This window comes from Molothrus aeneus, chromosome 3 (assembly GCF_037042795.1).
Source record: "Molothrus aeneus isolate 106 chromosome 3, BPBGC_Maene_1.0, whole genome shotgun sequence".
Classification (NCBI taxonomy): Eukaryota; Metazoa; Chordata; class Aves; order Passeriformes; family Icteridae; genus Molothrus; species Molothrus aeneus.
The window spans coordinates 94457120-94480570 of NC_089648.1; positions in this window are offsets into that span (position 1 = coordinate 94457120).

The window sequence follows — 23451 nt, forward strand, 5'->3', positions numbered from 1 at the left end:
CTTCTGCTTAGAAGTTTGATGTCTGTCTCTGTGCATTCTAGGGAATAAGCCACCCCTCTGATAACAGTGGCATCTAACAGGTGCCTTGCCTGGGGATAGCATCTATCTACAAAAGGCAACATGAAAATAAAATAAAAATGTCAGTTTGTGATATATCACTCAACTTCTTAAATCATTGAACAATAATCAGCAGTGATTCAAAGGTTGGTTTAGACAGTTTTCTAGAATTATGCAATGCTTTTCACATCTCATATATATAAAAAGATAAATTAGCAAAATATACATTAGATATTATAATTTAGTGTGCGTACACATTATTATATACATAACACATTCACACACGCATTAGCATTCTTGTTAAAAATATGTACAGACTTTTTATTTATAAAGAATGGAGACTATAATCAAATGTCAGACCCTGAAAAACCCACATGCTAAGGGAATGCCAAGTAATCCCTGTTCTATGGCAGGTGGCTTTGAGGGACTACCAGAGGAACCTCATGACAGTGAATGAAACTGACTGTGCAAATTGTCAGTTTTCTTCCTTGGGGGAGTTCAATTTGGATTTTGAATTGCTTACTTAAAGCACAGGGTCTTCAACACACCGTATTTCTGGGTTTGTTTTTCCAATTCCTTTTGCTCCCTATTCTGCATTGCAAACCTTTTGTTTAGAACAGGTACTGAGGGCTACAAACAGCCCCTGTGGACATCAAGCCGGTGAGCTGGTAGCAGAAAAGGCACTGTCTTCTCCAGAAACAGCAGCCAGGTTAGAACTGGCTTTACCTCCAAGCTTTTCATGCTTCTCCTGAATTGGTTCCAGATGCCAGGCTGGCTCCAAATCAGGATGCAGAAACTTCCAACTGGAAAAACAAGCAGAAGAGGACACTCTCATATCCTCACATTCCCAGTCAACTCCTTTATGAATTTCTTTTCTATTGATAAGCCACCCCCAGCTGCATGTATCTTCTACCAGAGCTGCGTGACTGTCTCAGACATTGTCCTGCCCTTGCTGCAGGGACAGGACTCCTGTATTTTCATTTCTTATGAAAAAAAATGGTGTGCTTGATTTGTATTTTCCTTTTCGACCAAGAAAGCATCTGATATGCATTGTTCCAATCTGCAATTTTTATTTAAACCCTTTATTTTCATGGATACTCAGATGTCAGTCTGTTTGATCACTCAGTGCATTTTACTGTTTCCTCTGGATTTTGAACATATTTTTGTTAGAGCTTATATGTGCAAGGACAATTTTCATTTTTTTATATCATGAAAGTATAGCTTCAGTTATTAATGGCTGAAGACTGTGGTTGTCTTCGTTAATGATGATGTAAGCCCTTACTTCATGGACTATTTCAATCCTTTTAGAACAAAGAAGGGCTCAGTATAGGAATTCTTCTTCCTCTTGAACTGAAGAGTAAAATACCAATCTGTTTCAAGAGGTGAGATTTTATCCAGAGTGGCAAAAGAGTACAATGTTCTGGTCCTAATATATAAGAATATCTTTCATGCTAAAATATTTGAAGTTTATGATTACTTAAATCATATTCTGGTAAATTCTTATGAGAAATTATGCCTTAAGTTTTAGCTTTCATATTTTTTAGATTCTGTGCTGCCTAGGTGTGTAGCTCTGAGCTTCCTATTGAGTGTTAGTAAGCTCTCTTCACAGAGTAGGTAGACAAAACAATCCTCTTCCAGCTTGAGACCAAGGACAACCTTGGTTACAAGCTTCAGGCCCAAAAAGCATAAACAATGGCAGAATGAAGAGGGAAAACATGAAGGAGGGGACATCACAACGTGAAGCTGTAACTGGACAATTAACCCCAATATGCAAATAGACCCAGACTTATAAAAGTGTGAAACCTTGTGACTGGTCATCCATTTTGTGACCATTTTAGGTCCCTCTTGGGTGTGGCCCTGGCCAGGCTCTTGTGCTGCCCAAGGTGTATCCTTTTAAGGTCTTCCGATAAATATCTACTTTCTTCTCTTAGCTCTGTCTAGTCTCTGATCTGTTCCAGATCAGCCTCTCAAGGCATCAGAAGAACTAAAATTTTACTTAAAATAGGAAATTACAGTAAGGGTTAGATTAATATATTTTTTGAGGGGGATGTGTTCCATCTGCAAAGGAATCAGAGCTAGTGTTTGCCAGAGTTGTCCTCCAGCTCCCATGGCAGCAAAAATGTCAGCTACCCAAAAGGTGCCCGTATCAGCAGAAGTGGGGAACATTGCAGGATCCAAAACACACAGAGTTCTGTAGCAGGATGACTACAGTAGGTTGAGGAATGCAACCTTGCAATATTTACTGGGTACAGCATGATATAGATGACTTTTTCCTCTTAGCTTTATTTTCCTTTTCTTTCCCCACTGTACCTTGAAGGCTTTTAGAAAAAACTTAGTGGTGGGAATTTCTTATGTTTTTTGCTTATACAAAATATGTTTTTATAGCTTTTCTACTGAAAGTAATAACATAACCCAAGTGGTTTCAAAATAACCCTACAATATCTTTTCTGAAGGAAAAAGATTTACCTAAGGAAATTTGTTTGAGAGTCTTTAAAGTGTCCTCTGGATAATATTACTATACAGTCTCTACTAATTTTCTGTAAGGGTGTCAGATGTTTCCTCTCTTCTGTGTTTGATGTGGTTATCATACTTCAGAGTGATAAGTAAATTAAGAAGATTTTAATATTTATATTTTAAAAGGCCTCAACCTTTCTTCTTTCAGTTATATTCAATTAATTTTCACCCAAAAATTATTAAAAATAAGTGCTGTTAAAAAAAGAAAATGATATGACAGTTCTCTTAGAAGTCATGAAGATCACAGTCTTCAAAATGTATTTAAGTGTTTTCACCAAAATATTCTGCTGTTGGTTAAAATAGGTATCTAAAGTTAAAGCTGTGCTGCCACAATTGCTTGCATGCTTTCCCCTAAGAAGCTCTCCACAGATTGAATTGGTAGAAGCTGACGTGTATTTCTTTTCCTAGGACTGTGGCTGACTAATGTATTAAATTTAGAGTGTTTTCCCTGACCTAGGTGATACTATAGGTCTTTTCACAGGTTGAAATTGCAGATGAACTTGTCTGACCAACTCACCCTGACATTTAGAAACAGAAATCTATGTTTGAAAGTTTTGCTGCTACTACGGAAACCTGAAGTAGGCAATCATCCCTCTTGAGATGAAGAACAGGGTTATTTCTGAAACCTCTTTAGGAGCTAAGTGTTTGGTTGTTACTAAACACATAATACTTGTATTGCACCCAGATCATCAAGTACAACAAATAATCATAAATACTATTTATAATTGAGCTTTGCTATTTCTCCTCATACCCATATACAGATACTGGTATACAGATACCTGTATATAGATACACTGAAAATTACTCTGAAAGACAATTTGGTACCTACAATAAGAATACAGACATCAACTGACATTAATCTGGCCTCACAGCATAAAGGAATTTCAACCATCCCCAAATATCAGTAACTTATGAACTTAATTTGTCCCACAAGTAAGAGTGGGCCATCCAAACTACTTATTAAAACAAGAGTTTAATACCCGTCTTTTTTTTTCCCATAAAATTTTGGGAGGGAACTTACTTTAGATGTTTTTCAACAGAATTTTTTAATATTTCTCTTTCATCTTTGACAGTAACTCTCCTTTCTCCCACCTTAACTCTTCAAACCCGCATCACCCTGTCCTTCTTTCATCTACTTTTGAATACTACCATCTGACAGAAAAAAATCCAATAAAGGTTCCAACAGAGTCACATATCAATGTGATCTTTGGGAATGATGCAAGATGAGTCATTGTCTTTGTGCTTAAAGTTGCACTGTCAGAACCTCCTGAGTTCTTCAACACCACTTGCAGGGGTGGCAGTGAATGGTGATTGCCAGACATGATGGGCAGCCACAGGGAAGGGGCTTCAGCTCTGTCAAGGCCAGTAGTTTCTGCTGTTCAGCCCATGTACATTTGTGTGCTAGGCACCAGCAGCTCTCACCTTAGCCATGTTGTGAAGAAACATCTTTCCTACAACTCCTTCCCTTTCTCTCCATGAAGTAAGTCACACTTTTGGTGCAGTAAGGAAAAAAAGCCATCTGATTCCAATTCTTTACAAGTAATTTTGTTACCCGTGATTCAATATTAGGAGATCATTCACACCTTTCCAGAGAAAAAGTCCACAATGCAGAAAACACAAGAGAAATGCTTTTCAGAATTAGTTCTGCTGCATAAATGTTTAGCGAATAATATCTTCCCATTGGTACTTTTGTGGCAATGGAAGATATTATTCAAACTTGACATCCCAGTAATGTGCTGCATATTGATACATGGGAGTGATGTTTAAAAGTAGTTTTCAACAATCCCTTAGGAGAAAAATTAAGCTGTTAAAAATTATTTAGTCTGTTCACTTTTCTTAAGGCATTTCCTATGGAAAAATAAATCGGTTAGTTCTTTGAGAATAAAAGTTGGTTGCTGGGACATTATCTTCAGCATCTTAGTAATAATTATAGCCTTAAGACACATATCAGATATATATCTAGTCAGATATGGCACTGACTTACAACACCTATGATGTGGATATATTTTAGAGGCTCCAAGTAGTTAACATGGTTCTGATGCTAACTATTTCCCATTTCAAGATAGATGGCATAATGAAAATGTCCAGATGTGATCCTCTTCCATCTTGACCAGTTTTTCAAATTGTGTCAAAATTCAAGTTTCAGTGAAAAGAGATATTTGAATTTTTGATAATTGTTGAGTTTGAATCTGTTAGCATACAAATCTTGGCAGGCCTAGCTGGGTATCCCTAGCATCCTGAAGAGCAAAACACGCTTGTGGTGAGTCTGTGCCTGCCCCACAACATTGCCACCTCCTGTGTCTGGCACATGCCCTGCCCTCAGCTCTCAGCGGTGCTGTGTGGACCCTGTAACGGGGCCAAGGGCACTGCCACGCTCTGCTCAGCACATGTGGCAGTGAGGCATTGCCAGCCAGGGATCCCACTGTCATGTGGCCAGATCTCTTCCCTCCTGGAAGTGCCAGTGCACCCCAGCTCTGTTTTCCAGGGACAGTGGTGCTGCTGAGCTGAGGAGAAGTGTGGGAACTCATGACAGCCAGGACCAAGAAGGACATGGAGCTTGCAAGTGGGACTCTGCTATGGGACCTTGCATGGTGGGCTCTTGGTGCAAGGCTTTTGTATGGCTCTGGCTAATTCTACAGCCCACATGACTCACAGCAAATAAATGCACATGAAAATCCACTTTTTTTGAAAAGAGGACAATGGTGCACTGCCTTTGGCACAGCTCTGGCTGAGGAGTGATTTCTTCTGACCCCAGTGTGACATACAAGGTAAATTGCTGTGTTGGTTTTGCATGGCCTGGTTTTTGGTAGTGGGGGAGCCACAGAGGCGGCTTCTGTGAGAAGCTGCTAGAAGCTTCCAACATGTCCAGCAGGAGATGGACATGCTGCTGATGGAAGCTGGGCTAATTAGAGAGGTTGGCAATGCCTCTGTGACAACATTTTTAAGAATAAATTAAAAACAAAGTGGGCACAAGTTGTTTTTTTCTAGTCAGAGAAGAGGAGGAGGTGAGAACATGTGAGGCAAACAACATGACAACACCAAGGTCAGTGCAGAAGGAGGGGCAGGAGGTGCTCCAGGCACCAGAGCCGAGATTCCTCTGCAGGCCATGGTGAGGCCTTGCTGAGGCAGCTGCGCCCCTGCAGCCCATGGGGATCCATGGGGGATGCAGAGATCCACCTGCAGCCCGTGAGGAAGGTGCATGATGGAGCAGGTGGATGCCTGGAGGAGGCTGTGGTCCAGTGGGAGACCCAGTGGAGAGAGAGGGCCCTTGTTCCAGGCTGGAGCAGCCTGTCTTTGGAGGACTGCACCCTGTGGAAGAGAGACCCAGGTCACAGCAGGTTTGGGAGGACTGTGTGCCCGTGAGAGGGACTCACTTTTACAGCTTGTGAGGTCTGGCTGCTGCTCGTGAGGTTGGACCCACACTGGAGGAGTTCCTGGAGAACTGCCTCCCATGAGAGAGACACCACGGCCTCACAGGGGAAGGACTGCTCTCCCAGAGCAGCAGAAGAAAATTTCAGTGATGAACTGACCAAAACCCCATGCCCTGTCCCCCTGTGCTGTCAGTGGGAAGGAGGAAGGGGATTGGGGGAAGAAAAGGTGTTTTAAGGGCACACTTTACTTCTCATTATCCTCCTCTGGCTCTGTTAGTAATAAATTCACTTTGTGGCTTTAAGCTGAGCCTGTTTTGCCCTTGCAGTGTTTTCTCCCAGTCCTTACCTCATCTCATAAAACACTGTTAATTTTTTTTTCTCTCCTCTGCCCAGCTGTGGCAGGGAAGAGCCAGTAAGCAGCTTTTGTGGGTGCCTGGTGTCCGGCCAGGGCCAAACCACGACAATTACATATTCTTTATGAAAATTAAAAACAAACATGGAGTGACATGCAGCCTTGGGTAGTGTGCCTCCAGCTACTGGTTTAAATGGAGCCCTGCCGGCTATAAGGTAAGCTTGGCACCTAGCTCACACATAAACACCCATGTTTAGCTACCTTACTTCAGGTGTCTTAAACCCTTGAGGTGGGAATCAGTTACCTGAACATAAACATTCAGTGTCATTGCAAGGGCCATAGAGTTTAAATGCCCTAGGACATTTGAGTCATCTAAGCCATCTGCTCTCTCAAATTGAATTAGCAGCTTGTACTTAGGTATCATTCTCTGTCTCCAGTCCAAAGTTTCAGAAATGAAAAGGGGTACAAATCCTTTCTTGTCCATCCCACCAGTTTCTCAGAGAAACTGGAGTCTCTTTGGGTTCATCCTAAGTTCAAAATAAAGCACATACATAAAATCCAAGAAGGATCACAGTCAGTGAAAAGAATTATAAAGATGAAGAAAATTAACACAGTATCAGGAAAACCTCAAGTTTCATTTTTAAGGGTGAAAATAGACAAAATTCTGATAGAGAATAATGCCTTTGGGAATAAAGAAATTTTATGACTTAAACCAAGAATTTTGACAATGCCTTTGACGAATACACTAGGGAAGAAATTTATATTAAAGTCATAAATAAGAGTCTCTTACTGCTAGAACTGACAGAAAAGAAAAAGCTGCAACTTTAAGGCTTTATAGTTAGAGTAGCTTTCTGTACTTGGGGAATGCAGAATATTTTGAGTGTAAACAAAGAAAAATGGATTTAAATTCTGGGGAAAAGAATTCTTGGTGACCTACCCAACTGAAAATTATACATGTCAAACATTGTTTTGAAATATAGATTCATGCAAGATATCTCACTGCTTTAAAATCATGTTGCAGTTAGTTTCTAGCTCCCCATCATTTGAGGCTATTCTTCATCAATGTATACAACTCCAGTAATGGCAAAAATATAAATAAAATAAAATAAAATAAAACACAATTAAATTAAATTTAAAAAAAATGAAAGGCCTTTCATGGTTGCTGAGAGAGAATACATACTTATGACTGAATCCAGGATTGGCAATATATATTTCACAGGCTAGTGATCAATATGCTTATCTACCTGAGTGAGAGCCTAAATATTTCTTTAATTTTATTTTATACTCAAAATTCATCACACTTGGCATCCTTGTATCCCCTTATCTGTTGGGATGCTCTGATTCACCAGGGACAAGAATTTCATCCTCATTATTTCACTGCACTACTGCGAATTGAGTTCCTCCAGGTAAGTGGAACAAGACCCATAGGAAATATAAATATTTTCACCCTGCCCTGTGCAGTTAAGTGTGGTGGTCTCGGGTGCAAGTCATATTTCTCTCACACATGTGCAATACCAGGGGTAATCACAGAAGTGCTGAACAAGTGAGGACGATGACAAACAAGGGGTCTGCATCTGCTATCTTGACACATATTTTGGGAAGCGAAATTGGTGAAGTATTGCTCAGGTAGGCTTGCCCAGCCCTAGTGTACTCCATGCAGAGCTCTAGTGGGGAGGGTTTAAGAAGAAGGCATCACCTGTTCAGCACATTGGGTCAGAGTGCTTCCAGAAACATGCCATATCTAATCCAGGATAAAGTTTTGAACACTGATTTTGAGGCTCTAAATTATAGACTCATTTGTAAAACCCCTTTGTGATTGCAGTTCCAGGACTTTTTTCTTAGAGCTAAAAAATAGATTCTGCATGAAACAGTATTTTTGTCTAAATGCAAAGTGCCAGATTCACAAGTGGTGTCAGCTGGCTCAGCTCCATTGCGTATGAGGAGCTTGAGCTTATCCAACCAAAAAGAGCACTCAGGAATTTTGGAAGAAGAGAATGTCTCACCCTCTGGTCTTTGCATTAATTAGTGTGGCTGAGATTTGAGATGTTTCCAAAGACCATGCCATGCTCCTCAGAAAGGAGAAAAATCATTCCACAGAAGACAAAAATAGACAAATAGTCAATCAAACCTCAAGAGTGCACTGTGCCAAGATGCTGCCCAAAGTTGCAATTAGAGCAAGCAGGGTTTTTTTAAACAGGGAGATGTTCAAACAATAACACATTGAGAGGAGGCCATGGCAGCTCACAATCAGCCACTGACTCTGTACCTGTGACTTAAAAGACTGGCTGATCTATGAAATTTCCAAGGGAGAAATGCAGAAAAAATGAAATACTATCTAACAGAGAAAACTAAGTGCAGGCAGCCACACCAGTGTGTAGGACGTGGTATCTGGGAGCCACCTGTGCCCAGTTCTCCCAGCTGGCACTACCTACAGTGCAGCCCCGCTGTGCCGTGACAGCCCCAGACCCGCACGTGCCAGGGAGTGCTCTGGCCTGGGAGACCTTGGACTGTGCTGCAATTGCTGAACATCACTCCCAAGGAAGCTGTGAGGGTGTTTGCAGAACATGAAATTCCCAGTGGTAAAGGGTGACAGGTTGCAAAATTCTTATTTAGTGGTTAAACTCAGGGTAGGAAGATTTTTCTCTACTAATAAGTGCTGTGGAGAGTTAGAGTACCTTCTGCTCCTGGTGTTGTTCAATGCCTGTTTTTCTGCAAAGGCCAGAGGAGGGTTTTGGTCCCAGTGCAGGTCTGCTGTATGGAAGTGGTCTTGCTGTATGGAAGTGGTCCTTGTGGGTGGAGAACTGACTGACACATCAGTGCTCCTCTGAAGAAAAGCTCCCAGCCGGAATAAGAAAAGTTGCTTTACTGAAGTAAAGGAAAAGCACCAATAAAAATTAAATATGAATATCTTTAGGATAAGAATGGAAACATATAGCTTGCCCAAAGAAGCTTTGAATGCCCCATCATTTCCTTCCAGTACCTGGAGAGAACCTACAAGAAAGATGGGGCAGGATTATTTACAAGACCATTTAGTGACAGGACAAGGGAGAATGAGTTCAAATTGCAAGAGAGTAGGTTTAAATTAAGATATTAGGAAGAAGTTTTTTTACTGTGAGAGTGTTGAGGCACTAGAATATGTTGCCCACACTTGGCAGTTGTGGATGCCTTACCCCTGGAGGTGCTCAAGGCCAGGCTGGATTGGTCTCTGAGCACCCTGGTCTAGTGGAAGGTGTCCCTGCTCATGACAAGGGCTTGGAACTAGATGATCTTAAAAGTCCCCTTCCAACCCAAGCCATTCTATGATTCTATGATCATTGGACATGCTCAAGGTCACACTGGGGATGTGGTCTTGATCAGCCTGATGTATTGAAAGATGACCCTGCCCATGGCAGGGGATGTTGGACTAGATGACCTTTAAAGGTTCCTTCTAACCCAAATGTTCTGTAATTCCATTTTTTAAGTCAGCATGCATAGCTTTATGGAGAGGCAAATTGTGGTGCTGAGTTATGGAAAATACATGACTGCTCTTCAGAAGTAGAAACTTAATCATATTCTCTGCTAAGATGCTAAGATGGGAGAGTGGGTCATTTAGGTCTGTGTTAGAGGAGAAAGCAGGCAACAAATATTTTCTTTTCATGTTCTCACACAAGAAACATATTCTTTCAGCATCACTTGGTAGGTCAAAATTTAATTTTCTTTCCATCTTGCAGTCCTAGACAAAGAAGTTTATTGAAATATAATTTTAAGGGACAGTAAAAAGAGACAGCAGGTTACAGTTAATGCTTAAACAGCTCATAGACTAAAACAATTTCTACTAAAAATCAGCCCTTTTTTTAGACATGTTTCTTCATAGATGTCAGAGTCTGAAGGCTGATATTAGTCATATTTTGAATTTCTGAAAGTGGCATTTTTAGGAAAGTCTGAGCAATAGTAATTGAAAAAAATTCAGGAAAGCTAAAATTATGTACAGTCAGTGCAGTGTAGTAGCACGTTCATTTCATATGTGTTATAGAAACAACAGTGTAGCTATTGATTTTGCATAATTTCACTTTGACATTTTCCTCTGCCATTTCTTGTCTTTATCTGCATATGATGATGAAACATCTGAGAAACAGGTTTTAACACACTAAGAAGTAAAAAGTAAAAATAGTTGAACAAAGGGTGACAGCTGAAGGTTGCAGCTTGGAAGGTATATGGCACTAACAAAATCACATAATAAATGATACATTTGAATTTACATGAAAGACAGAATGCCTCAGGACTCTTGTGGAGGTCCCAAAATTAAACTCTGAACAAAGCCATTAGATTTCCACAAGGCAAGGAGCATACTTGACCATAATGACATTCTTTAGGATACCTAAGCCCAGCAAGATATGTAAAAGAAAGTGAGCTGGGATAGAAAAGTATACAAGAGCTCAAAATGAAATTCCACAAGGAAATGACACAAAAAGCTGTGTATTCTTTGCCAAACAGCACTGCCAATGTTAAGCATATGGAAAAGAAGATACAAAACCTTGGACACACATTTCTGTGGTACATACAGAGAGGAGGAACAGCAAACATCACCGTACTGATAGCTCAAACAAGCTTCATAGGGCAGTGATGACAAATGGACAGTAAGCCTGAGAGCTAATGGGACACAGCACTTCTAATATGGGCAGAGGAGCAGAAGCCAAGGTGGTGCCAAAAGCAAACATATGCTCTGAGGAAAAAAACCAGCAACAACCTTACGGGCAGGAGAAAACAGAGAGCCATAATTCAGTGTTTATATTCAGGGTAGCATCAGAGAGGTCTGTGTCAGTGTCCCTCACGTACCTTGAGGCATCACTGCCCTTTCCCAGGAATGACCTGTCTACTTCCTGCTGAGCTCACTCACCAGCCAGCTTTTGTCTTTTTGGCTTTGCTGTCCATCTCATTTTGCCATGGGCTACTCTTCTGCTGCAAGTCTGCAGCTCACTTTACCATGTCTTTGCAGCAAATTTTTTATTTGCTCCTGTGGTATCAACTTTATATACCTGTGTGTGGGGAAAAAAGCAAAAGGAATATTAAGATAGAAATATCTTTTCATTATTTCTTCCCAGTTTCCTTATTGCGTGATGTGTTTACACTCCATTTTACAGAGTACAGAAAACATGTTCCTTTAATAGTAAAGACCGCATGAGAAATGGGCCAAACCCCTTGGTTTCATCCAACAGATGCCTTCATTGGAGATGGCAGGGGAACCTGTTTTGTCAAACACGTTCCAAGATTCTGTTCAAAGGAGAAGGAGGTTCACATCTATCTTCTATGTACTCCATTTGAAAAATCCCCACAATCCCACAATACTTAAGTCTGAGGCAAGAAGATAGGGAAGTAGGATCTTTGATTCAGAGCCACACAGCAAAAAGAAGAATCAACAACCATCCAGGCAGGTGCAATTCAGTGCAGAAAAAGCACTCTTCATTTAGATGTCAACTCCAAGATGCCATATATTTACACCTAAACCCTCCTATCTAGAAACAAGGGGAAGATTTAAAGAAATGGTAAATAAAAGGGTTTTTTTCCTGTGCTTAGTGAACCAGGCTGTGATAGATTGGTATCTTGATAGAGACGAAACACTCATTCTGGCCCTTAAAAAAAAGAAGATATTAAAAGGGTTGATGAGATTTCAGTCCTGAGTTGCTATGATGATAAATGCAAAACAAGTTTATTCACTGATGGCTCTAAGGAAAGCATTGCACAATGGTGTGGTTAAAACTTAAAAACCCCAATAGAATAATCATCATAGGAACGAAGTGAAACCAAGCTTCCAATAAATGAAAATAAAGAAAGTGGCTATGGTCTCGGTCCATGAGTGAAACACGTTTCATGTTTTTATTTATGGGAGGCCACCATTAGCTGACACTGACCATAAACCACATGTTGACAGTGCCAAAAGGGGCCTGGCAAACCATTCTACTGCAGCTAAGAATAGAGCTTGTTTTTTTTCAGCTACAAATGTATGATTTGCAAATTGAATGCCAAGTGGGGAAAGAATTAGCAGTTGCAGACACACTCAGAGCATTTTGACAGTGCAATAAAGCTGTGTCAAGAGGTATGTTATGTCCTGTGAATCTGATTAAAAATGTGGTCTGCTTTCAGGTGAAAATGAGGACTATTATTTCTGGCACAATTTTTAGGAACAAGATCCTACAAAAAATAGTCCTGGAGAATCAGAACAGTGTATTCCTAGACCTTATTGTAGGGCAAGGCTTTCAGTACTGTTGAGATTTTATTTGAAAGCACCAAGATAATGAATGCCAAGCTATTATAGAAAAAAGAAATGTTTCAAAGGATGGGTATAAGGGTGATTTACAGAATAAAAAACCCGAGAGTGGGGCAAAACTTTATTGTTGATCTAAAAAGAACAGTTGCTTTCATTAAGGCTATTTGACTTACAAAAACTACAAAGAATACATATAAGGGAAGGGTCTGAAAGACCCAGTGCTTACAATAGAAGAATACACAGCCATTAAGGAGGCACAGGTAAATATAATTGTTTATGACAAATGTTTTTTGGTAGTTATTCTGCCTTCTCTGATACTAAAATACTAGACAGTAACCATGCCTGAACAGTTGATCATATACGTCTATTTTTGTGGAATATATTATTCATGGTCTGACTATAGCATGCTTTTCAATAGACATGAGTTTGCAGTGAAATTTGACTTTTAAAATATGATAAACTAGCTCAAATTGTCTCTAGCTTAAGTAGTTGGAATAAATTAGTGACAAAAAATTTGATGAGATGGTTACTCAGGATAGGTACATATGATAAAGATACAGATGAAGCATTTTAATTCAACACCAAAGGCATGGCCACAAATTATTTACTCTGAAGAAGGCAGGTGCAGAAAGGCCACAGTTACATCATGATGAGGTAGCAGAACCAAAGCACAGCAAAGCCAGAAAGAGTGGATGAAGCACTGCCTTAGAAAACTGGGGTATTGCTATGGGAAAGCTGCAGGTCTAGCAAAATTGAAAATTGCAGATAAATTTTAATGTAGATGAATGTAAAAGCATGGAGAAAAACAACTCCAATTAGATACTATCTACTAAAAGGCTCTACCTAGATCACTTCTTGCATCTCAGGAAATGGATCGTGGAAGAAACGTAAATTTTTCTAGGAGGATGTCTGCTCAGTAGATAAAACATTACACATTATTAGAAAAGGAAAGAATAATTTTTAAAAAAAGATAAAACATACTATGCTACTGACTGTCCATATCTTAAGCATCACACACAGTCCTGTTTTCCCAGCCCGTGGATATGTCTAATAGAATAAACAGTAGGAGATGTCAAAGATGAGCAGGAGTATGAAACAGCTGCTTTATAAGAAGATTGATTAGCATGCTTTAGCACAGAAGAGGTGCTTAGGTGAATATTTTAAAAGTGCATGAAATCATAAGCTTCATGGAGGACATGAAGAGGGAGTGATTATTCACTAGTCACAACACAGGAATAAACAAATGTACTTAAGCAGCAACTTTAAACCAAACACATGCAGTCAAAAATGTGCTGTAGAATGATTGCTACAGGATGCTATGGAACCCAGAAAGGTCAATTGGTTCAAAGTGACTGATAAGTGTATGGGTAAAAAGACCATTAAGAACCATAAAAACTCAGGTAAAAACACTGACAGCTGCCACGTTGCAGGAAGATGATGCAGCAAAGGTGCCTCAGGGGTAGCAAGACCTAATGATATCCTTTTTCCACCATCTGAGAGCATAGATGGGACTATGGACTGTGTAGACACCTTACTTTAGCCTGAGCATAACTCCACAGAGGTCCTCAGTAATGGTAGTGTTCAGGATCTATGCTTCAGAATATATGGAGAAACCCCCCAAAAACTCATGAAGAGTCTAAAGACCACAAATAAGAGATTTCTGAGCATAATTTAAAAGGAGGACAGAAAGAAAGAGCCGTAATGAAATCAAGCACCACTCATTTTGTTCTCTGTAGACAGTGTATTGAAATGTCAAATTCAGAGATAAAAAGTCACAAAATCCCAGAATCATTTACCATTTGAGGCTGGATGGCACCTCTGGAGACCATCTAGTCCTGTTTACAGCCGTGTCAGCTGCAGCCCGTTGCCTGGGATTGTGTCTAGTTGGATTTTGAACATCTTCACAGCACCCACGTGCTGCCAGCAAGGAGCACATCTAAACTGGGCTCCTGGTGAGAGGCCCCTGGTGACTCTACAGCCCCCAGAAACAGAATTACATCCACCCTTAAAAGCTAAATCTGATGTGCCAGGGATGCATTTCCTGGGGAGCTGTGGTCCATGCCCTGCCGCGCATCCCCCCCACTGCAGAGGATATGGATCTCTGTTCTGAGCAGAGATACTGGCCCTCTCTGTGTGTTCTCCTCCAAAACCTACTGTGTCTGGGAGCAGACTATTCAAATCAGTAAACCATCACTTATTTTTAGTTTTGTTCTGGACTTGTAAGCAGAGTGTCAACTTTTGGCAGCTCTCCTTCCCAGCAGATGTATGAGCTGCACTCTGTTCTCCAAAACAGCTGGAAATGTAATTAAGTCAAGATGCTGTGAAAATCCTCAAAGATTAAAAGAGAGAACTCAAGACCCTTCTTTCTACAGTATCGCTAGTCTCCATAAGGAGACCTAAGTCTCCTTAAGGTTCACAAATGTTCACCCCGTTATTCAGAAGAGCACAAGGGCCCAGGACTCTCTGCTTAACAATGTTCTTAGTTGTCTAAGTGTAGAAATACAAAACACACAGTTGTCCTAAAAATTTTTTATTATGTCCTTCAATTTCCTACTTATAAACTAAGCATAATAAACTTCCAGCCCACTTGGTATCTGAAGTTATGAAATAATGAAAACAAATGACGTAATCTAAGTAGTATAGCTTTGTTCAGTTTGAGCTGCTCCATGTAAATTGGTCAATTTGTAATCTGAAAATATTTTGCAGAAACATTTTTTTTGTTTGTTTGTTTTCCTAATCAGAAATTAAAAATACAGGACTACTCTATGCAATTTCATGTAATGCAAATTCCAATTCTTGCACAAATCTTACATAGAATTAATTATAATGAGAAAAACCTTCTTAGGAGGCTAATTTTAGGAGTGTGCTGTAAACAAAGAATAAGGGCACATGCTGAACAACCCAGGATAAAAATTTAATAAGTTTGCCTACCCTTTAAGTAGGATGCCATCCATCCTTTTGGGTAAATGAGAATGAAATCTTAAGAAAGAAGTAATTTGTTGAAGAAGGCATTTGTTTGGGTAATTAGACACTCTATGATAGCACATGCCATATGCACATACAAGAGGAAACTAAAATAAAGTTGAGAAGGAAACTTTAATTAAGCTTCCTAAAGTTAAATAAGAAAAAGGTTAAGGGGATCCTACAAACAGCCTTTCCAGGACCTATGACAAGGTCATCAAGAAGAGAGAGACAGGCAGGCTGAGAATGAACCTCAATTGCAACAGGACAGTGCTCAAAGCATGGGAAATAGAAACTTTAACAAAATGAGAATGGCCCAGCGATGGAGCAGATTTCTGGGGGACTGCACATTTTCAGGACCTAAGTGGATAAAACCATGAGCAACCTGGTGTGACCTCCTAGCTGACCCTGCTTTGAACAAGAGGTTCAAAGAGGTTGGATTAGCAATCTCCTAGAGTTTCTTCCCACCTGGATTATCCTCTAACTCCATGAATTTGCTTTTTTCTTCCATTAGACTGCTTGACTTTGTAAACTTATTCTTTATGCACAGGAGGATTGCAAAGGTAGCTATCTGTAATTCCTCCTCTACTTAAACTTCTTTCAGTGAAAAATCTTCACCCACCAAAGGCCATCTGAAAGAAATTGACCACTCTGATTTCTAAGTGCTCTTTGCAGATCCTGCTTGGCAATATAAAATAAATAGTCATAGTGATCCCTGCCACTATGGATTGCTGAGGAATGGCCCTTTCCACTGAAGTTTTCAAAGATGTCATATAGCACTATCAAAAGGGATTACTTTCTTTGCAGTCTCTTTTTCTAAATTTGAATGTGCAACGAACTGTGCTAACTGTGGAGGAAATTAGGACTGGGTCAATTACAGCTTCAGCATTTGGTTTCATAAAGCTATATAGATTTAGGATAGTCCAGTGATCTTAAAACATGATATCACAACCCTCCCCTCAGCCCCATGGCAAGGTAGCACTCTCTAGCTTCACTTACAGTGAAAGGGCCAAAAGGATCAGGAAAAATAAATAACTACAGAGGATACTTTTGCTTAGGGAAGAGGAAAGCCATCATCTCCCCTTTTCTATTTTTATAGTGAAAGAGACCTTGGAGATGAAGGAGATATCAAGACCAGGGTGTTCCCATTGAAATCGAACTTGGAGAGATTATTAAAGGTCATCTGGGTAGAATTTATTTCCTCTCAACACTTGCTGGGTAGATTTTTTTTTTTCTAGTGACTATTAATTGGTGAAACTAGGATTTCAATCTGCCTGAATTTAAATAACAAATTAAGTACAGTTGTATCGAAAGGTTTTAATAATGTTTCCCAGTCACAGAAGTGTTCAAGAACCAAAGCTTGTCAGGACTTTTCAGGAATACTCAGGATACGGGAGATGCAAATTAAATTCCATTTTTCTGCCTGAGGGAACTGAAACTTGCTCTCTTATTTTCTTGGTGTAAAGTAACCAAACAATTTGCCCTCATTCACACTGTGATATAAGTAATATACGTTATCTTTATTTCTAATGGAATGAAGAATATCAACAGGGATTAGGGAGAAAGCTCAAACTAGAACTGTTCTCCTAGGCTGGAGATTGGGGTGCTCTAGAAGGATATTGAGCATAGAGGAGAGGAGAGAATTCAGCCAGCCCTAATGTGGGTGAGAAATCTGATCCCTGAACCTATGGAGCTAAAGCATGAATTTACTACATATTTTATGAAACTAATGCTTTATTTCTTTGGCTTTTCTTCCAAATACCTTAATGGTTTTTGTTTGTGCCAAATTGGAACATTCTGTGTCAGAACAACAGTTTTTGGTTCTTGCCAAAGAACTTAGAACCTGGCTGGTTTCAATTATATTTTTATTTCTCACTCCTTGTTTTGCTTCAGAACAGAAACAAACACAAACAAACAAACAAACAAAAACCCAAACAGTAATTCATGTAGAGCTCTGCTGCAAGTTTGCAAGAGTTATTCAGCTTAGATTCAGAGCTACAGAGTGCTTTTCAATCCTGTAATAAACAGACACAGCTCCTGTTGGTTTTAAAGTTTATCCTGGTAACTATCCAGGGCTGCATTGAAGCCATGGAATAGAAAATCACAGAATAATAAAATCATAAATCTGACTAAAGAGGAGCAAACAAAAGTTTTAGACAACTATTAAATAATGCACCTTTAATGATCCAGACACAATAAAACCAGTGTTTCTAGAGGTATCAAGGGTTCTTTTTGCCCTTGTCTGACTTCCAATGTATTTCTATCTCATATTACTGATAAACCCTGGAAATAAAATGAATTTTCCTTCTGCATGTATCTTTCACATCTCAATTCAGAGATGGTACATGCTGTACCTTAGGCTGTGAAAGGATCTACTGTGCTTCTTTCTGGTCTATTCATTCCTTTCAGTATTTAATGTGCAAGATCCTCTGTTATTGCCATGGGGATAGCCACTAAGTCAGAAAACTTTATTTCATTTCAGGCACTTACATGGTAACAGTAGACTCAGGTCCATTCTAGATTTTTACTCCTGTTAAGGATAAAACAAATCCTTCATTTTAAAATATACTTTGATTTCCAAGTTGTGAATTTGATTTTGTTTGCTTCCACCAGCTCCTAGCAATGATTCTCAGAAAAAATTATCTTTCTTTTTCAGTACCATAAATTTAAAAAAGAAAGATATATTATCCTTTTTCCACTTCAGTTGTTTTCAAATTTGTACTAGATTTAAAAAGTCTCTTCAGACCTCCATAGCTACCAGATGTGATCTCTTGCCAGACCAATCAGACTTACTGTGAAATAAAGTTTCCTGTCATATTAAGGTACAGCTGTCATATTAAACCTCAGTGCTGTAAACAAGTATTTGCTGGCAGCAGATCATAAACAGAACTACGATCTATGTACCTCAATTTTCCACATGTCTGGCCAAGAAAGGTATCTCTCCATGACATCATTCCATCTCATCAATTTCCCTGTCTCCTCAGCCTTGCAATGCTTTCATCCTCCTTTTTATTTCTTCTGCATTCACTTCCCTTGCAACCCCTTGAATCATTTCTCTGTGCCATTTTGGTTACCATGTGCGGTCCAGTGGTGACTCATGGAAATGTCTGTGGACTCCTCATCTATTTATTCTAGCAGCCATATCCTGTTATTTGTCTGTCTCAACTATTCTTGTAACTAGACACCTTCTGCTTTACTTACAATGCTTTTCTTGCTTAGGATTCTCACTCGTGAACAGGCAGCCACAGTGTTTCTTTGGTGTGCTTCCTGCCTCTGCTTTTCTATGCTTTACTGACCATAAGAATGCTACCTCTTTGGCAGGTGAGTGGAATGGACCCATCTACCTTCTTACTTCTGCAGTGGAAACTGAATTGGCCTCTTCTTACTTTGGCTATGAGCTGTTGGCCCTCTTCTCTTGCTTCAGGGACCCTGAGCTGACAGAGGCCAAAGGACTGCCCCTGTAACCCCTCTGTCATAGTCACTGTATGGTGTCTTCAGTGCACCCTGCAAATGGGTTTTCTTTATCTGCACATCTTGTATACCAAAGAAATTAAAATATTCCCCAATCATGTATGTTTACAACTGAGTCATTTTGTTCCTTTGTCTCTAAAGAAAGGACAGAAGTAAAGGAGCAAAGAATGAAAAGATGGAGGAAAGAAAAGACAAAAAAGCGTGTCTGTGTATTTTCCTTCTTCTCCCATAAAATTTCCTATCTCCTTTCCTAGATACTTGCTAACTAGAATAGCAATTGCGTAGATCTGAGGGAAGAAAGGAAGGCATTCTGCACTCTCCTAGCTCTGAGGATACTGAGACCTTCATTAGAGAGGGCATTCATAGGATAGAAGACCCTAATGACATGTTTCACTACACCTTTTTTAGCATTTTTGCTACAATTTTTTTAAAATTGATAAATCATATTAGGATCAGTATATTTTATATATATATATATATATATATATATATGAAGAATATAAGTATATTCTTTCCCTGTTCTATTAGCCTTGGCAGATATTTTCTTCCTATGTTGTCATTTGTGCTTTCTAAGAACCACAGAGATCTCATCCTTGTGATACAATGTTCTTCAGTCAGAGGTTAACATTTCTCTGCACAAAGACTTCTGAATTTAAAATAAAAAGAAAGTTTCTAGGCCATTCCTACACCAATTGCACCTGTCAGTCTGGGAGCACAGCTCTAAAGAAACAAGGAACTTGATACTTCTGTCCCCCACATGCCTGCTACAAAAACTATATGCTCTGGTAAGGACTTCAGCATCAGTTAGGGTCTAGAGCACAGCCAGAACTCACAGTTCCTGCAGCCTTCCCTTCCAGTCTGCCTGCAAAGACAATCCCACTAAAACACAGCACCCTGTAAAAAGCAAAAGCTATTCTCACTTGCAGCTTTAGGCTCTGGCAGAAAAGGTGTCCAAAATGAAAATGTTTATTATGAATGAAACACAAGTGACCGGGACAAAGCAGGAAGCCTCAAAGAAATCTTAAAGTTTCAGTATTAGCACTGAGACTATTTGGCAGTTAAAGAGTCCAAGATCTTTTCATCTTTATGGTTAAACTGCTGGACATAATCACTTTTATGATCAAGGACTTCTATCCTACAAGCCCACTGTTTGTTAAATGCTCCAAAAGCTTTAGTCTCATTCAAAAATATTCAAGGCTGATAATTATCATAATTTCCCCTATGGAAATTATGATAATATCAAAATAAATACTAACAAAAATTCAGATAGTAAGGAGACATGAAAGACATTTCCCTTTTGACTGAATTCACCATACACTAGAGAACATTTTCAGCAGCAAGAGTGCAGATTTCTTGATACAAAACTGAGAGGTCAAAAGTATTTCTGACACAGAGCTCAGTGACATTAAAGTTGTAAGCCACTAGGCTTGCCATAAACTTCTGTGGAGTTTCTAAATGTCTTAAAATCAAAAATCTCATCTTCTAAATAAACTTTTGACTTTTTGGGTATGATTCGCATAGACTTATTTTTGCCTAAGCTGCTGATAAATTGTTGCACTCAAAAATCAGCCTTTGAATTTTGAAATGTGGTAAAGATGAATTTGACTCCACAAAAGCTAGGCAAGATCTAGAACTCAGGCCACCTACTACTAACATTTCTGTGGTTTCAATGATTTACACTTACACCTCTACACCATAGACAGGAAGCACTACTCTTCCTCTTTTTAAAAGCTATGATCAGTTAGACACTATTAATTATGTTTGTAATTCCTCTGCATCAGGGCGATGTAGAGGCCTTTTCCTGAGCTTTCCTTCATAACTCTTTGAGAAAAAAGCAAAATAGAGGTATCTGTTGACACAAGCTACACTTGCAGGAAGGAGACAGTGAACCAGTCTTCTGAAGAACTTCTCTTGACATTTTGCTGTTCAAAGGATTAAGCTCTTTTGATCTCCCCAGTTAAAAGAATTTCCTAGGTTCACCTAAGACGTTATTTTCCTTCCACTGGGATTTATAGTAATGATAGGCAAGTCCTTGTCTAACTGCCATTCAGGAATACTTGTTCTGGCTGGATTCAGCACTTGAGACACCAAATTAAATCACTGCCCAATTTCTTACCATTTCATCAGAAGCCCAAACCAAGTAATAAACGCGATGCAGAAAATACCTATTAAATGTCTGTCATTCTCTCAAAAAAGAAGGGACGGATATGTGATTTTTATATGCTCTCCTCTTCACTGGTTGTAGGATTAAGTCTGGAGGAACAAGTGCAGAAATGGGTCCTGGTCATTCCTAGTGCCCTGAGCTGGCGTTGCAGAAAGACACCATATGCTGCAACTCAGATTCTGAAAATTCCAGGATGCTAGACATTTTCTTTTCCCTTTGTTCTTTTCAGTAATATCAGTAAAGTAGGAAAACAATAGTAAACTTCTCCTTTACAGAGACACCCTTTGGCCAGTTAATAAATGATTCTTTCTAAAAAAATCTTGCTTGTTCAATTTACATTCACTTGGCTGCCTGAAGACAGCTCCTTTCCCTAGCCTGCATTCAAAAAAGGACAGTCTCATACTGTTCTCCTACTGATCTTGCACTTCAGACACCAAAACACAGTATTGATGTTTGTCTATTTGACAGCAGAATATGTGCAGGGAATGGAGAAAACAGCCTGCAAACAAACAAAATTACTCATTATACTAAGAGAACTATCCTTAGCCAAGTCTCGATACTAAGCATGCAGTAAAAGAGAAGAAAGAATAAATGGCGTTATTTTCTGGATTGCAAAAAGAAAATTATTCACTAAAAGGGGGGATATATGAGTACAGGGATGCATACTGTCTTTTCTAAATACCTACATTGGATTATGGACTCTGGCTCAAGGCTAAGTGGACTGAAGGAGGGATAACCCTTCTCTGCTTCAAGGCTGACACTGAGTGTGGGCTGGTTCCCCTACAGCAGCCTGTGCCTTGGTCTCCATGCCTAGGCAGACATTTGCTGTCTGTACAGATCCAAATCCCAAACTAAAATATAAATTAAGACTGAAGGTACAGGTGAAACTTAAAGCCTCAAGGCTTTGATTTAAATTATTGCAGGCACATGACAGGCACTACTGAAAAATACCATTCCAGTAATACAAAATATCACCATCTTCTATCATTTGTATAAAACCAATTATTTTTTCATATGTAAGATAAAGGATGATATATACTTCCACTGCAAATGTCTTAGAGATTTACTCAAACACCAAAAACCCATGATGTTTAGAATAATGAATATAAGTTTAGAATAATGAATATAAGGTGAAGAGAGGCCAAATAGAAGCTTTCCACAAGCACAACTAAACCAAGCATAAAAACCCCAAAAAAACAAAAAGCACAAAGTGTCTGCCTAAAATAAAATAAAAAAGAACACATGAAGAAGAATAATTAAATGAACTGGCAGAACTGATCTTTTTTTATATGATTTCAACATGACAATCATCAGATTTAAATGTATGTCTTTGACAGTACAGTAGTAGATAGTTTCAGGCATGGCTGAGAAATCTGGAAAATTACTTGCACAACTAAAGAAAAATACATTCGGTGATTCTGTGATCTTCCAAGCCAACCCTTCATTGTTGTGAGTCCCAGCTTCTTGCCCTGGCCTTCAGAGCCTGGCATTTCTGAAGGCTGGACCTGCAAGGAAAGATGAAAGCAAAGAAAGTTTTCAGTATCTTACCCTTTTCCATGTCCCATGTCATCAGGACAATTGTCCCTTTCAATAGATTCCCTCCCCATTTTCCCTATTCTTCCTTTCATCACCTATTTACTTATAAGAAGCCCTTCTTTTGCCTTTGGATATCCCAAAAGATTCCACTCCAGCTGGGCTTTGGCACTCTTAACCCCTATCCCTGCACCTTCAGACAGTGTTTCTATATTCCTTCTGGGCTACCTCTCCATGCTTCCACTTCTGTAGGCTTCCCTTTGTGTTTGAGCTTTGCCAGAATGTTCTTGTTTGTCCATGAAGGTCTCCTCACATTTGCCTTTCTGCTTTGGTATAGACTGCCCTCAAGCTTGGAGATGGTTGTCCTTGAATATCAACCAGCTTTCTTAAACTTCTTTTTCCTCTTCATCTCATAGGAGTCTTTCAAGCAGATCCCTGAAGAGGCCAAAGTCTGCTTTTTATTCTCTGTTGAAATCCTCAAATGTCCTTATATCATCCCATTTGCCATTAGATTTGCACAGAAAACTGAAGATTGAAAAGAAGAGAATCAAAGATGTGTCCTAAGTTCATGTCTCTCTATTTAGGAACAAGATATCAAAACAAATACATGCCATTAACACAAAACCACATACACTAGATTTCACAGACTTTCACCTTATCCATTATCAGCTTTCCTAGTACACACAGTGAAATTAATTCTAAATTCTTGACAGGAAATGACTAAGTCATTTAATGATTGTATCATCTATGCACCTATAAACATCATATATACACATATTGATAT